The 18,260-nt window shown below is 30.8% G+C and overlaps 1 pseudogene; it reads right to left on the bottom strand.

Moving 5' to 3' along the window:
- Window positions 1-6,074: 6,074 nt before the first annotated feature.
- Window positions 6,075-18,260, bottom strand: part of LOC149561190 (uncharacterized) — a 186,729-nt pseudogene continuing 174,543 nt past the window's right edge.

Here is an 18,260-nt window from a genome sequence, read left to right as displayed (position 1 = left end):
CATTACTACCTGCAGAAATAGCCCCAAGAGGAGCGTTGCTAGATAAAAAATTGTTGCAAAAAACATTTACTTCACAGCTGTCATCCCCATCATGGCCATCAGAGAATGCCTCCATACTAGATTCCACCGTTGTCTTCAAATCTAGACTTTAGAAGAATAAAATATCTGAAGGGATGCATGCCCAGATCTGACCTAAAAATTTACTGTTATGATTTGCATCCCTAATCTGAGCATAGTTCATAGGTATATTATAATTGCTACTACCTTTGAATTTGCAACTATTACAATGAGATTAGGTTGCTGCCTGAGGGGATTCGCAAAGAGCAGAGTTATTCGCAATCACCATTTTAGAGAGTAGAATTACAAAGATTAGGTCATTGTTTTAGAGAGTAGAGAAATTTGCATTCACCCTGATTCCATAAAATTATTTACATAGAGATATTCACATTTGCATTCGCATTATGCAGAGATCACATCAAGTCCTATATCCCATGTTTTGAATAAGTTATTTTCCAATTCCACTTTTAACTCTTGTTTTAATATTTATTAGTTGTTATTTCCACTTTTAACTATTATTTTTTTGTTTATTTAAAAAAATTACTTTTGATCTCCACATTACCTTATGTTGTTATCTTTATTTATTTAAAATTGATTTAAATTTTAGTTTTTAAATTATTTAAATTTAATTTTTTATATTAGTATAGTTTTTATTTAAATATTGTTTTTTAGTTTCTATAATTTATTTAGTAAATAAAATATATATTTGTTAGAGACATTGCTAAAAAAAAATTTTGTATTTCTCTTATTAATTTTTCATACTAGATTTCTTAATGGAATTTTTTTAAATGATTATTTTTTTCATATTTGATAAATTGAATTTAAATAAATAATATCTATTAATCTATTTAAAAGATTTTAGTGAATATTATGTTTTTTAAATTAAAAATTATTAATAATCTAATTTGTTCACATAAGATTATAACTTAAATCTCCATTTTTAACTATTATTTTTCTTTTCCTATTTATTTATAAAATAATTACTCATGATCTCCACATTAGCTCATGTTGTGATCTCTATTTATTTAACTTTTTGCTTCTAAACTTGATTTAGGTTTTAGTTTTTAAATTATTGTAATTTTTTTATAATATTAATTTAATTTTTTCTTTAAATATTGTTTTGTAGTTTCTATAATTTATTTAATCAATACAATATTTGTTAGAGATGGTTTTTTTTTCATATTTGATAAATTGAATTTAAAAAAATAATATTTATTAATCTATTTAAAATATTTTAGTAAAAATTATGTTATTTAAATTGAAAATTATCAATAATCTAATTTGTTCACATAAGATTATATTTTTAAAAATAATTTTATTATCGAGCACCTATCGGCTTATTGTTGCAAGCACAAAAGCATGCAACTACTAGTTTTAACAAAACAATATGCTCCAAAAGATGTTACGAGTTGCATAATTATTGACAAAACTAAAATTGGCTCAAATATAACATGTCCATAATTGTTGTTTACACCAAACAATTAGTTAGATACATTATATTCATGGTCGTAACTACTAACATCAACTACCACCTCAATAACTTAATCATTGAGATTAGTAAAGTTTACACTCTGTATATCCAATACTACTATTTCTAGATGATGTTCAATGGGGCATCAATAACATAAAAATGAAGATTACAAGAGATTAAGAAAACACAACTTAATAAGGATCAATGTGTGCTACTAACCTCTAATGAAATAATTGAGTTTCATACCCAACACAAACTCTAAATATAATTTTGTCAAAATAATAAAGAGGAGCCTCACAATCAATAATATGGTGAATGATCAAATACCATCTTTGATCACTTTGAAAAATTGGTAACCGTCCCTAGATGTGTGCACCATCTAATAAAAATTCATTTTTAATTTGGTGAAATCAACTAATTGGTGATAGGGTAAATTAAGTGTGGAACTAAATGATATTTTCTAATTTTGAGGCCAAAGGATTTCATTGTATGGGATCCCATCTAAATAAAATTGTCTCATCTAAGTAGCTACCTAGGTCAACATCAAAAGACCTAACAATGTCTAGAATATTTCGCACCAAGATGCAAAATGTACTTAGGATTAGGTGAGACTAATGGTTTATTCTAGGTGACACAAATATTTACTTATGAAATATACATTCTTGTCAATCCTAGCTCATAAGAAAGCCTCATGAGATTTAGGAAGTAGAGGTGAAGGGTGGAAGAAATATATATTTATTAAACAACATCATTTCAAAGGAAATTTAGCATACATGTATGTAAATGATTCAAATTTGATAGAGCATGTATGGAATTTTAAATTTGAGAACTACCTACAATTTTAAAATACATGTATAATAACTCATTGTAAATGATGTGATGAATAACTGAACAATATAGTTATATACTTGATATAGACAAAATTTAATAAACAAATCAAGATCTATTGTTTAAGGTCATGAATAAACAAAGAACTCAAAAGGTCACAAGATTTTATATGTCTTAAGGGGTCCTAATATTATGACTTAAGGGGAGAAGCACTTGATTGATCTCAAACCACATGTGATGCAAGTGATCAAAGTTTGTATCATATATATATATATATATATATATATACATATATATATATACATGTATATATACATATACATATATATATATATATATATACATATACATATATATATATACATATATATACATATATATATATATATATACATATACATGTATATGTATATATATATGTATATATATATGTATATGTATATATACATGTATATATATATATGTATATATATATATATATATATATATGTATATATATGTATATGTATATATATGTATATGTATATATATATATATGTATATATATATATACATATATATATATATATATATATATATATATATATATACATATATATACATATATATATATATATATGTGTGTGTGTGTGTGTGTGTGTATATAGTTTAAAGTCCTAGACAAAATGTGCACTTATGGGACCCTAATAAGATGGTTTTAGAGGAGAAGAGCTTGATTAAGCTAAAAATCTATAGGAGACATATTTAGAAATTTATGTTAATTAGACATTTAAATAAACTATTTTATTAATAAATGAAATAATTAACACAAGACTTAAAATTTAAAATTTAAACAATATGTAACATACTGACTAGGAATTATATATATTAGAAACCTTTCAACATAGAACTCTATAATATTAAAACTCAAAAACTCTTACACAAATACGCTGGATAGTGGAAAAATGTAATTCACCTTTGAAAAAACCTACACCATTTTAACAATTGACCTATCCATAGTATAGATTCTGTTTTGTCTTCTATTCCTTCTTCTTTAGTCAAATGCAAATAATGATCTTAATTATTTTTAACTAAACCTACAGCCGTTTATACATCAGATTAATGTCTACCACTATTATTAACTATCACTAAGCTTTAGTTAAAAATAAGAAGATCAATTATCACTTCTACAAAGGGAAAAAAATGACACGTTAATAGATACCGATTATGAAACTACTCATGTTGTCTTAAAGAGGTTTTCATTCATTAAATACTAGCCAAATTTTAAAAATATTTCGCTTGCTTCATCCAATATCATTATTCATTAAGTTTCAGCATTGACCCAGCAATGGCCATTTTCTGCCTTTTCCCTCGGTAACAACTGGGCGCTTCACTATCCTTCCTGGAAAATGATGAATATGAAGTAAAATTATTGACTGTAAGAACTGATTTCATAAGAATAATGAAATCTTTTCTCTTTGAAAGGAGAAATAGTAATGAATAATTTCATCTTAGACAGGTAATCTGCGCTTTTAGGATTTAAACGATTTAATAAAAAATTACAATTACATTTTCCCTTGTAGATACGCATGCTGAATTGAATAGCATGGCTAAGTAAATGGAGGTGATAAAATAATAGAGCAAGTGCTCTATGCTCTTTCGAATGGATTTTTGTTTCTTTTGAAATTTAAAAAAAAATCTCAGCTAGGTAAATAGATTTGAAATTTGAAATTTAAGCTTTGGGTTTAATCATGGAGAAAACTCTGTAGTTAAGCACGCTCAAGCTGGAGTAGTACTGGGATGGGTGACCTCCAGGGAAGTCTCGGTGCTTCACCCCTGTGAGCATCACCTAGATCCAATGAGTGCCAAGTGTTCCATTTATTCTCATGAGAGATGGATTCATGTTGAATCACTACTCATGAAACATGGGTCAATGAGTTTGACTCGAAAATCACACAGTTAAATCCTGATAGCAATATCACAATTTGACTTGCTGTGGAAATTATCTCCTACTTACCTTAAAGAGATGTTATCCCAGGGATTGCATATACTTAAATGTGGAATCACTAACAATCCACCTCGTGTGAAATGATTCCAGAATGTATACAAATAAATTTGCATGGAATCTCTCAAATTTAAATTAATGGAGCATCCTTGAACTATAAATGTTTAAAGAAAGTTATGATATTGTGATATTGTTATTAGGATTTAACTATGTGATTTTGAGTCAAACTCATTGACCCATGTTTCATGAGTAGTGATTCAACATGAATCCATCTCTCATGAGAATAAATGGAACACTTAGCACTCATTGGATCTAAGCTATGATTTTGTTTTTATGGGAGGATGTGTTCCAACTTCATAGGATGGAAAATTCTATGACTTTGTGCAATGAGGTTTTGAAAGCTTCTAGCATTTAGAAACTATTGAAAGGTATGTTCAAGTTATGATGGTTGTAGTTTGGAACATCATTCTAGTTATCACATTTTATTCTTAAAAAGGTCATGATTCTTCCTTGCATACTAGAGTTTCTTTTGTGTTATGCATCTTAGCTACCGCAGAGGATGATAAGAGTCATGCCTAGACTTGAATGAAATATTGAATCAAGTTCATTCATGTACGTAATCTTATATTCTCTTTGTAATCTTTGGACATTATGAATCTCAACTAGTATTTGTATGTCTTCTTTTGAGTTTCATGATAACCTTTATCTTTAGTTTTGCTTTGTCTCCTTTCAAGTGAAAAGTACACAACTACAAATACCCCAATTATGTGAGGGAGATGGCCCTCTCAATGTAGAGGAAGGTTGTAATTTGACCATGATCATATTTAATCTCTCCAACTGTGCTAAAAGTTGTCATTGCTTACAATGTGAGCAAGGTCATTTTAAGAAATGATTTCATAGTGATAAATCTATTTACCAACAAGGTACTATGTAAAAAAGAGAGGTTAAGGGTCACAAGAGTTTATGTTTAAAGGGGTCCTAATAAAAAGGCTTAGGGGTATAAGTACTTGATCAATCCATTAAACTAATGTGATGGATATAGCTATGTTAGATAGATATAATTTTAATGTATAGTTTTCTAGGTTAACTAAGACCTTAATTAGTCACAACGATTCATATCTTAGGAGGTCCTAATAAGATGGTTAGTGGGGAAAAGCACTTGATCAATCTATTCAACTACATGTCATGAATGAGATCAAAGTATATATCATGTGATCATATTAAATAAATATAAATAGGATCAATGGTTTAAGTTCCTAGGTAAAATGAGAGCTTAAGTGGTCACAAGAGTTCAAATGCCTTACGGGTTCCTAAATGGATGGCTTAAGGGTAGAGGCACTTGATCAATCTATCAAACTATATGTGATTAATGTTATCAGACTGTGTGATCACATTAGACCACAACAAATATGAGTAATCAAAATTAAATAACTTCAAAACTCCCTCCTCTCCAACCATAAATATACTTCATATCCCAAAAAAAATAGTTTAGAGATCTTAATGATCTTCTAACAAACAATAATAACTAATTTGAACAACTCCAACAAACATTTTATTTTCTTAATCCTTATTTGTTATTTACGTTTCAACTTGTGATGATACACAATACTATAATCATCTATAACGACATATTTGTTTTAATCAAACTCTAATTTGTATTTTTTTTCTTTATTAAAACTCTACCATATATTACTAAACATGATATGAAATGTATATTAAAAAATAATACACAAGTTAAGTAATTCGAAAACAATCCAAATAAACGTCACTTATCAAAGAGACCGTAATTTTTGATGAATAGTCCTGTTCTATTGAAAAATATATTTAGAATACAATTCACAAAAAAAGGGTCGGGGGATACAAGATCACCTTGCGAGAGACTTCAAGTGGGCCGGAAAAAGCAACTATTCATCAAAAAAACATATATAGCAACTTAAACATATATAACATCAGCCGGAAGAGATTTGTCAACTTACCCACACCATTTCATTTGGCTCTTCGACTTCTTTTTGTAGGTTTTCACAATACTCTAAGCACCAAAACAGAAAAAGCATGTTTATTTTCTTTTCAAGAAACAATTGTAAATTAAAACAAGATACCCTAAAAATGAAAAGAGCAAAAAACAAAGATACTTCTATTTGAGAGTGCACCTGCTGCTCGATAGAAAGCGGTCTCCATAAGCGAACGAATCGTTTTCAAATTCTTCTCTCGATACGCGGCAAAGCATTCGAACTTTGAAGCTGCTCGCAGAGTTTTCATCACTAAAACAGGACGATTTCTTTCAACAAACCCTTCTATGAAAATTAACGGCAACACAGCTTCCTGAAATTTCTTCACCTTATAATCTACAGCAAGCTCGAAAACCCCACGAACATCTTTAGCCGCGTTACTTTCCAGAAATCTCTCACAAATTGCCGTCAAAAGAGGCAGATCATATTTAACAGAAGCTCTGTAAAGAGCGACTCCATGGCATTCCAAGCTTGCTTGATTTACTTTGCCCGAATACAGAAAATCATTTAGCGGTTTTAACTCTCCGGCTGTCATATCTGATATTTTCACTTTGCCGTTCACAGACTCGGACATTCCTGCTCTCAGCATCGCCTTGAAAACTTTGGACTTCCCTGCCTGCAAAAAAGTCACATTTAAATATAACATTTAAAAGAGCAAAAGTTGGGGTTTTTAAACAGCGAGGGTTTCTAAAATACCAGAACGGCTTTATGCGCCCTCACGATTCCTCCATCGCTTCCTTCCAATGTGAAATCTGCGAAATCTTCTTGAAATATATCTTCGTCCCAATTTTGCAAGAACTCACAATCAGGGTGGATTTTCTGAGCTTTGTCACATTCCTCACAGTAATGAAATTGTGTTCCATAATAATTAGGCGTAAAACTCCCTAAATGTATACCGCATGAATTGCACAAAAGATAGGGATTTACACGATAAAGTGCCATTTGTAACACAGGAAAAATGAATGGAGCAAATATACGGCGAGTACCTAAAGCAGGGACAGCAAAAATGGATTTGTTCAGTCCGAAATGGGGGTTTGGGAGAGAAAATGAATAAACAGAGGTCAACAGGTAATACTTGTGAAAAGCAATGATCAAGCTTGAGACTCGGCAGTGACAAACGGAAAACAGTGGAGCTTTAGAAATAATGTGTTTGTGGAGGAAGAGCGATTGGGTTTAAATAGAAATATTATTCTAGCAAATTTTTCCCTAATTTATCAGATACGATGGGACGACGTTGGGGCGAGCATTAGGAAGATACGATGGATTGATATGATCGATTTCTTTAAGGGACACACATACGCAAATGTGCGAGTGTATTTTAAACTATTACGAGGTAACTTTGAAAACACTTTAATCTAACACCCATTGTAATAAAATGCCATTATATTACTATTTAGATCCATAAATTATATGCATAATAACTTAAACTTAAACTTAACAATCGTAGATTAAATTTGTCTTTGGCACGTTTTGCATCTTAAGGGCCCAAATTAAAATATTTTCTCATAATTTCTTTTCTCCTTGGGATTGGCATTAGCCCAATCTCTATATGTTCAATATGTTAAGCAAACATCTTTTGGTTCTTCCCTTAAACAATGGCTAAAATGAGATTAGATTATGGGATCCGAGGAACTGAGAAGAAATTTACATACTTAGAAACACTCTTCAAAATATTTTTGCTTGAAGTGTGGAAGGTGGGAGATTTTAATCTACAACATTGACCACTTCAAACTTCTTCCATCTACAAATGCAAGTATTGTTATGAAACCCTATCAACTTTGCACTTCAAAAAAATATTAAACCTTGCTCCTCTAAGTTGAAACTTGGGAAACCAACTCATCGAGATGCAAAGCGAATATGCACTTCATGAATCTCCTTTTGGGAAAAATACTAATGGTCAATCTTGACCTCTTTAAACTATCAAAAATATGCAAGTCACAACATAGCATCATGCATATGAAATGGAACTTTAAAAAACATCAAACAAATCTCCTGAAGGCTTCAAAATTTACATACAAGCACTTTGAGAATGCAGAGCAATAGTTATCTTGTATTGTTGGCTTACTAATTAACTATCATTAACCTTCAAAGTCAGCCCTCAATAATTTTTGCATTGGACTATTAGCAAATCTAAAAATACACAAACAAATCTGACTTGAAAAACCTAGCAAATGAAGTCATGTGGAGCTGGAAACTAACACACAAGTCTTCTTCCATGTCCAAAACATGGGTGAACACATACTTTCTCATGGTAACCAACCATGAGAAATATGTAAACATCTCAATTGGGTCATTTAAAATAACTTTCAAGGATACACTTTTATGCCTTAGTCAAATTTTTATGTGGTCAATCCAAACTCCTTTTGAATTTGAAGGTGTCAATAGTACCAAACATAATTTTATTGATAGCTGAATTGATTTGTGAAACGATTTAGTTACATAACCTTTTTGTGCATTCTAGTGATGGTGAAGATGGGTGTAGCAAAGCAAGTTTGGCTGGAAGCTTGATATGTTGGCATAAATGCTCTATAAAGTGAACAATACCTCATGGTATATGCTTTCAAGAACCATGTACATGAAACAACAAGAAATGCAAGCTCCTTGTTGTGATCAATGCCTTATCCTCTTTGGAAAAGGGAATCATGAGAAGTAAAATATTTTGCATAACAAAACTTCAAGAAATACCATTAGATTTAAGACATGTTGTCTTGCAACATTCTTTTACCAATATTCATTTATCATCCTTCTTACCCAAATCCATGCAAGAGTCATATCAATCTATGTTCACCATTAAGCATTTAGTTGATTCCTTAAATTAAAGCACAAACAAAGAACATATGTATCTCATAACAAGACACCAATTAGAAGAATCCTTGATTTATTCATTTAAAATTTGATAGAATCTTACAATGGAGAGATTTAAAACTAAATGTATTATTCATGAAAACCACAAGCTATCTTTGTCATACAAACACATACAACTCAAAGACAAAACCCTACAGAGACTCAACACATACTTCATCATTCTCCTCTATGAGACTTTACAATGAATTTTATTAATTTCTACTACTAGTTACATGTGATACTATTGATAGAATTCATTTTTATTTTTGTGTGTCAATATGCTAAGTTTACTAACACTTATAATTTGTTATTGCATGTGTTGGTTCCTAGTTTGACACAATTTAGCTACTAGGAAGCTAAAACAAAAATACATCCAAGGACTAGCTAAATCTCATGATCAACACATATGCTTAGAACCTAGACCAACTAACAAGGCACCACTTCCTTCTACACTTCAACCTTTGGAAGACCAAGGTTGATAGACCTTGAATTCACCTAATATATCTAGTGTTGAAGCACATGTTATAATACATAAATAGATTATCTCATATCAAGATGTTAATCATGAAGGGAGTTACCAAAATGATGGTTAATTAGATGTTGAATTCAAATTCTCAAGGAGCATCAGATGTGAAACCCACAACCTACAACTACAAATAGAAAGGGTAATAGATTTTGATATTTGAAATTTGTCATAAGAAATATGTATAAAACAACAAGAAATGCAAGTTCCTAGTTGTGTTCAATGCCTTGTCCTCTTTGGGCAATGGGATCATGAGAATTTAACTATTGTACATAATATAAATTCAAGGAGTAGCATTAGATCTAAGACATGTTGCCTTACAAAATTCTTTGTTAGTATTCATATCTCAACCTTTTTATCAAAATCAATGTAAAATTCATATCAATCTATGCTGTTTAGTAAGGATTTAGTTAGTTCCATGAATCAAAGCACAAATAGAGAAAACATATATCTCATAACAAGACACCAAATGAAAAAATACTAGATTTATTTATTTGAAACTTGATTGAATCTTATAATAGAGAGATCTGAAACTGAATACACATTATTCATGAAAATCATACGCTAGATCTTTGTCATCCAAAAACATACAATTTAAAGAAACAAGACCCTACAATATTGACTAAACACATATTTCATTATTTTTCTCTACGAGACTTTACAATGTTGATCAAATGTGAGAAAATGCTAAAAATGGTGGAAACTTGTCCAACTAGTTGTAACCAACTTTGTAGAATGAGAAGAAAGAATCTAATAAGTAGAAGAGAAGAGAATCCTATATTTTTTCTTAAAGTGCCAAATGTCCTCATGATTCTCCTCCACTTGTAGCAAAGTAACCCTCTTCTTTCATCCCCCCTGAGCTAAAAATTAAATCACATTAGTTGCAATAAAAAACTCATCAAAATATTTCCATATGTATAAGAAAAACCATTTCTAGAGGAAAACCAATATTCTCTAAAACCCTTTTCTAAAATGTCCATCAAATGTTTGCAATAAAAATGCCAAAATTATCCTTTCCAAATTTGTCAAATACACAAATGATAGATTTGCAAAATGAAGCCTCTAATTGCCACAAAGAAGCCATGAAAGGTGTTTGTGTTTGGTAAAATAACCTCTTATATGATAAGCTTTTACCCTCTCCCCTTTTATTATTTTATTCATTTTATAATTCCCAACATGCCTTTCAAAATGGTTGAGCTTTTCATTTAAATAAAATCCCCCATTTTACATATTTTATGCTATATAGAAAAATGTATATCTTAGAAATCATGCACATGCCTATTATAGTTTTGATTGGACAAATCTATGAAAATGCAACTCTCTTCCTATTGGTGGAAATCCACCAACTATATTTCATTTTTTAGCCATTTATCTCACTGGATACTTTGTCTCCAAGTGGGTCCTACCTACTTGGTGCCCACCTTTTAACCTTTTTATTTCATATTTATTTATTTCCCTTAAGGAATGCATGTTAATTTTACTTCATAAAAAGGATTATTTAATGACTACAAGTAGAATGAGAATGAGTATGAGGGGATATGATTTATGAATGGATAGTTAGCTGAAGGAGATCTGAAATATACTTTTGTGTTCTTTTGTGGGAGAGGGAGATGTGGCATGAGAGTGGACTTGGGTTTGAGTCAGGAAGACTTAAAGCGTGCCTTGATTTGTTCAAGTGATCAAGAGAGATAATTAGACATGGATAGGGGGGTGTTGTTTCTTACTTAAGATGGTGATATGGCTCAATTAAGGGGAGTGATGTGGCTAGTGAATGGATTTGTTATTAAAAATGGTAGGTGGAGGAGTTAATTAAATAAAGTGAATTATTTAATTTAAAAAGTAATTGTTGGTGCATGAGTTAGGTTAGGCTAACTACTAGGTTGAGGATTAGTTTGTGGTTGAGGCATTTAATTAATTGAATTAGTTAACTAGAAGGAGATATTTGAAATTATATAAAATAGCTTATGTAATTTATTTAATTTAATACTAGAGGAGGGGAGGTTTGATTAATAAATTAGACTATTGGTTCTCATTTGATTATTAATTGAACTATATTCAATTAATGAAATTAATTGATTAGGGGATAACATAAATAAATTTAAAATATTTAATATTTAATCAATAATGCCTTGGAAGATGACTAAGTGTGATTACTAATTGTGCGATTCGATGTAGCATTAATAACCTTTCATACAGACAAGGTTAGCTAACTATGCAAGACCTCAATCATGCATCCTCACACTTTCATCCTAGCCTATGTAAGCACTTAAGGAACGAACAATGGGCATTTATCTTTTTAGTTCATTTAAACCTCATTAATATTTTATGCTATCACTTAGTTACAAGTAACTTGCAATGAGTTACCCTAGTAACCACTTAGGGCTCTGGCCCCATTGCAAGCAATTCCCCTCTCTACACACCTAGATTACCTACTTTAGGCTCATGAGTCAATTAAGCTCATAAAAGTGTAATGTCACTACAACATTTAGGGTCAAATTGTGATGGCAATTTGCGACGAAAGTGTAATTTGTGGTGATTTTCATTTTTTTATGCAATTGACCCTAATGTCATTGCAATAATGACGGTGTTGTAATTACAATGTTAGCATGGTTATAAACAAAAAAAAGAAACATGATATTAATCATTCCCTTTTGATCGATTGTGGAGAGCTCCAAACAAGGGTATAGAGAAGTTGTGAAAGAGTGTGGAGTGTGGAGATCTACACTTGCAATTGATTCCAATGTCATAGTACCTACTACAACACTTTTCTAGATTCTATCTTGTTATCCCATAATATCCTTTTTGTTGTCTAGTTTTTGTTTCTGTTGTGCAATCTCTTTCTAAAGTTGCTCCTTCTCCTTCTAGTATATTGCCATAGAATCTCTCTCGTTAAATTATGATGCATCTCCACTAGCTGCTCCAATGATGCAATCACCCATCTATCTCTAGATTGTGCAAGAACTTGTTGTTTTATAAAATCTTGATAGATATTGATAGTTCTAAAGCCATAAACCTGAAGACCATCATGTGTGCATCCCACTTTAGGGAAAAATTGGATGTCATGTTCTTGTGCATATGTTTCAATCACTTCCCCAATAGATTTCATTTCAGAATTCAAGTTTTCAAGATTGGTCAAGATCTTGAACAAAAATAATGTAGACCAAGATAAATTGGTAGAATTTGCAAGAAATTATACAAAAAATATAATTTTTTTAAATAGAAATAAGCCACAAACTAGTTAAATTGGTCCAGTTGTTGATTAGTTGTGTTGATCAAAAATTCTTGTAGAATTGTCATCAAATTAGGTACAATAAAATGAACAATCAACTTTTCCTAGCTAGCACGATCAAATACAATTTTCCAAGGTGATAAAATTGTATATGCAGATGTGTGTGTGTGTGTGTGTGTGTGTGTGTGTGTGTGTGTGTGTGTGTGTGTGTGTGTGTGTGTGTGTGTGTGTGTGTGTGTGTGTGTGTGTGTGTGTGTGTGTGTGTGTGTGTGTGTGTGTGTGTGTGTGTGTGCATTTATATATGTACTTACGTATATAAGTATGCATTTATGTATATATGTATGTGTATATGTATGTATTTATATATGTATGTATGTGTGTATTTATGGCCACAATAAAACAATAAAACTCACTCAACACGTAGCATGGCCACAGATATGATGGAAACTCCTATTGGTAAGTAGATTCCTCTTTTTGTCTCTCATTTTACATGTGTTTGAACCATTATTTCTTAGAGGGCATTTTGGAATATTGGATTCATTTTATGTAGGTGGCGATGAGAACATTCCTAGATGTACCAGTGTTAGATGTACATGAACACTAAATAATTGTGATGAATTGCTTGTGTGAAATGAAGATGGACGTCCCCTAAGAGTAGCCCAACTTCTAGGTACTTTAAAGATTGATCCTTTCTTAAATATTTTAGATGTTAATGGGGAATTTAGATGTGGGGAGGGGGGGGGAGGGAATGAGCTTCCACCTTCATGTGGTTGACCCTAATTAGTAGAGAATATTAAACTATTCTCAAAATCAATTGAAGCTCAATATTAACCTATGATTGCACGACACCTAACTGTTTGAATCTCTTGATTATAGGAAATGCAAAAGGAGATCATAATTCAATATGCAGTCTCAATTCATATCCATGTGAAATCATGTGGAGCTCAAAAAATGTAACAAGTTTGTATTTTTTTAGAGGTCTTTAATCAAGTATTTTAAGTTATAGACCATCATGAACATTGTAACTTTGACTCTTATAGGAAAAAGTAATGTCCTCAACATGCAAGCAAATCAAGACTTTCTATGTGTTGCCTTGCTTGTCCATAGCAGCTAGAGTTCTAATGTTCATGATGGTTTATAATTTTAAAAACTTAATAGACCTAATAAATAAATGTAACATGATGCATTTTTTCATCTATGCTGATTGTCCATGCATATAGAATGCAGTTGCACATGCATTCTTGATTCAGAATCTAACAAGTAGGTGGGAACCTACAATTTGATAGATGATTCCTCTATGGGGGAGATGGTACTATTGGTAGACCCCTATAGCTTGGACACTCTATGGACTAATGTCTTTGCAATATGGAGACATGGAGACCAATTTAAGGATGACCTGAAAAAGAAATAGTTAAGTGTATAAATATTCTAGAACTTATTCAATTGTTTTAATCTGAAACTTATGTCAACTTTTCTAATTATGACATTTTTCTAATGTTTGATTTTGTTTCTCCAATGCTTGTTGATGGTGATAAATGAATTGCACTTTCCAAATAGAATGCAAACAAGTTTACTAGGATTGCATCAAAATATGAAGTGAGGTATGTAGTATTTGGTACTTAAATTCTAATCTATATAGATAATGGTCATCAATTTTTTTGAAATTGTGGATGAGTTAATTTTTTTTTTAAATTAATAGAATTGGGCATGTGAATTGTATTATCACATTCTCACTATAACTTTTTATGATGAGAAAAATGATTATTCACAAGGATTAATGATTTTGGATATTCATTTTTATGGTTTCAAATATAGAAACCATTTATCCCAACATCTTGATTTAGCAATCTAGTTTCTTCGAATTTGACTTAATAATTTTAGCTTCTTCCTTAAGAATGACCCAAGTCCCAAAGTATGATTATCATCTTACCAAACCCATATAATATCTTTGAGAATAGGTTTAAGCTATTGATTACATAAATTTTCATATTATATTGTATCTCCATTGGCTTTTCTCAACTTTGCTACAAAGAATGAAGGTATCACCTCAAAAATATTTGCAAAAGATACCAAGTTACCTTTTCTTCCATTCTTATTTCCTTGCAGGTTGATTATGCAATCTATTTTCTTCATATTGAATAATTCTCATATTTATCCATAAATAAAAAGACATTGGATTAAATTATTTACCATGTTATACTTTTCATGCCATTGCTTTCAATCTTAAAGGAGCAGAAAGCTTTGGCAGATACAACTTTCACTCTAAGTATTGATTTGGCCATGACAAATATTGACTATCTAGTCTGTACAACCTACCACAATCTCTTCAATCTTTTGTGGAGGATGACTCCTTATTGAGTAATATGACTAATGAGTAAATGAATTGACTAGTTGTTATTCATCATTTTTAATTACGATCCTTTAAATAGAGAGAACAAGTAGAGCTTGGAATATAAAGGTATCCTTCACATAATGGGTTATTTTCATGTGATGAATCGACTTATATTCTCATTATAAAGAGCTATATATTCAAATATGACAATTCTTCTTATATTTTCATATGCAAAATGGTTATTCTCATTTTGATAAAGTTGTGGCATCTACTAACACTATAACAGAAACACATATTCTTGGTGCTATATTATTAATTGCTATTTTTGACTCATAGAATATTGGTTAGGAATGAGTAGTCATGGTGGGCCCCCGCTGCATAGAGGCAAAAACTAAGGTGATTCCAAGCTCACCTTCAAATCTATACTGTGTAAAATATAATCTAGCTTATTCCCCTCTGTGATTCACATAATAATCCACATTTGGATCCATATTGTTCTAAATACCACTCTAGCACTTGAACTAAAAACTTTCCCACTTTGAACTGGATGTTGTTCAAGTAAAGGGTAGAAGCAAGGAATTGGATCTCAATTTCACAGAAGTCCACGGATTGAGATTGTGCTCCTTTAGAAATGGGCACCCATTTTTTAAAAATGGGTACCTGTTTTAGGCTCAAGCACCCACTCCTAAATTTAAAAAATGGACAACCATTTTTTTGTAAAATTGAGTACCCATTTTTTATTTTAAAAAAAGGGTACCTATTTTTTAAAACATAAAAAAAATTATTTTTTAGAAACGGGTATCAGTTCTAAAAATTTAAAATTTTGTTTTTTGCGGGGATTTTGTATGCCAATTTGACATTTTCAAAATGGTTACCCTTTTTTTGAATTTCAAATAATGGGTACCTATTTCTTACAACATTAGGCTAGATTTTTTCCTCCAACCTCTAATTTTGGTTTGGAATAGGCTTGCTCAGACCAAGCCTATGCCTTGATCTCTCAAGATTTGGCTAAGGCATTGAATTGACAAATTCAGCCCTTGCCATAATTTTTAGAGGGTCTTCCCGAGAAAATTTTTTAATGAAACAAAAACCCATTAGAGCTCTCAGTGTCCTGATTTTAGAAATATAAATTTTATAGTGTTATGATTTTATTTACTATTTTTGCATTATTTTTTAATGAAAGGTTGTACCTAAATGTAAAACAGTGAAGTTCACTAAAACTTTAATAACTTTTTTATTTTATATATTTTTTTAAATTAATTTATATGTCATCAATCTACATACAATTCTTTTGAGGTTAAAAAAATTAATTTTTGAAAAAAGAGAAATTTTGATTCAAATTATGGTGTCCGTACACGAGAGGGTTTGAAAGTTACATTTATAGCCAATAAATAATTAATAAATAAATAAATATTTGATAAAAAATTAAGGAAAAATATTGTAATCGATCTTAGGTGTATTAGGTAACTCCCTTTAAAAGGATTTATAAAAATTCATTTATTTGTGTCAAATTATGGTGTCTGTACACGAGTGTGGTATAGTCTCGAAATAGGCATGTTGAAAAAGTGGTTTTTAAAGATCCATACAAAAAGAAAAATATATCATATGGGTACACAAATAAACTAAATATTAAAGAACCAGATTCTGAACACTAAAAATTTATTCCTAAAGTTTTTTTATATTCAATATCTAAATGCCTCAAATTTTGACATCAATTGACAAAAAATTTCAAAAATAAGAAAAACACTTCCACTTTTTGCCCAAAAGTGAGAACCAACTTCTTGCACTTACCCTAAATTTTTACCATAAATATCATTAACAATATGAAGATAATAGATAGAGAACATAAGTTCAACATCTTTACTTTTATGTGGTATAGAGAAATACCATTCTTGTAACAATTAGCTTCTTCCTCGCACTGAATTATTAAGTAATTTTTTTTGACAATATGAAGAGAACATATAGAGAATATATTGAACATGTTTTTTTGGCTTTGATGTGTCCTAAAATTTCTTGAAATTTTCTAATTAGCTAAAGTGAGAAAGAGTCCAAAATAAAAAATAAAAAATAAGACCAAGTCCAGTGGACAAAAAGTAAGGGTTCAAAAAAAGTGAAACAATATATAAACTAGCACCAAAACTAGAAAAAATAAATAAATTACCACCAACACCAAATAGTACAAAAACAAAAAAAACTAAACTACTAAGCCAACAGAGATAAAATGACACCTAACATGAACCAAAAACTAGTAGACACACACCAATACCAAGCTCCAGCATCATAACTACACCCCAATATAGGACCACTACTTTCTCATCTCCTTGAGCTTCTTCGAGAAGAAAGGCTTCTTAGAAGGACAAGAGGAAGTTGCATCCCCTAAGCCATCCACCTCCTTCATGATAATCTAAAGACCCTCCTCTTTACCATGAGTTTACTCCATTCTTTTTCTTCTTTGTTTCCTTTCCTTTAGCTTGCCTTGAATCATGCCAATGGACTTTAACACTCTGTCATATACAACTCTTTGTTCTGAAGCCAAATCCTTGATTTGATCCCTGAGATGAACCTAAGACTTCTTCATAGATGCTAGGGAAATGAGAATCTCATTACATTCCATACCAAAATAGATTTTGGTATTTCTTCCCAAAATGCCATAATCACGAGGCTCATTCTCTTGCGATGGCAATGTCTATTGGTAAGTAGATTCCTCTTTTGATCTCTCATTTTTCATGTGTTTATTTCACTTGAACTATTATTTATTAGGGAGCATTTTGTAATATTGGATTCATTTTATGCAAGAGGTGATGAGGACATTCTTGGATGTACCCATGTTAGATGTATGGGAACACTAAATTATTGTGATGAATTTCTCGTAAGCAATGAAGATGGACTTCCCTTGAGAGTAGCCCAACTTCTAGATACTTTAAAGATTAATCGTTTCTTAAATATTTTAGATGTTAACATGGAATTTAGATGTTGGAGGTGA

Source organism: Cupressus sempervirens, chromosome 4 (assembly GCF_028749045.1).
Source record: "Cupressus sempervirens isolate cs-2001-9-10 chromosome 4, ASM2874904v1, whole genome shotgun sequence".
Lineage (NCBI taxonomy): Eukaryota > Viridiplantae > Streptophyta > Pinopsida > Cupressales > Cupressaceae > Cupressus > Cupressus sempervirens.
This window is presented reverse-complemented; position numbering and strand designations above follow the sequence as displayed.